Source organism: Arachis duranensis, chromosome 10 (genome assembly GCF_000817695.3).
Source record: "Arachis duranensis cultivar V14167 chromosome 10, aradu.V14167.gnm2.J7QH, whole genome shotgun sequence".
Lineage (NCBI taxonomy): Eukaryota > Viridiplantae > Streptophyta > Magnoliopsida > Fabales > Fabaceae > Arachis > Arachis duranensis.
Genome location: NC_029781.3, coordinates 24194895 through 24195185, shown reverse-complemented (window position 1 = coordinate 24195185; position 291 = coordinate 24194895).

Genomic DNA, 291 nt, shown 5'->3' with positions numbered 1-291 from the left:
TAAAAATTCAAAAATAAAAAAAAATATCTTTTCCTTATTTCCCTCCAAAATTTCGAAATTTTGGGTTGACTTGGTCAAAAAAATTTTTTAAAATTAGTTGTTTCTTACAAGTCAAGTCAAAATTTCAATTTTAAAAATCTTATCTTTTCAAAATCTTTTTCAAAAATCATATCTTTTTCATTTTTTTATAAATTTCGAAAATTTCAAAAAAATCTTTTTCAAAATATTTTCAAAATCTTTTTCTTATCTTTATATCAAATTTTCGAAAATTAGCTAACAATTAATGTGATT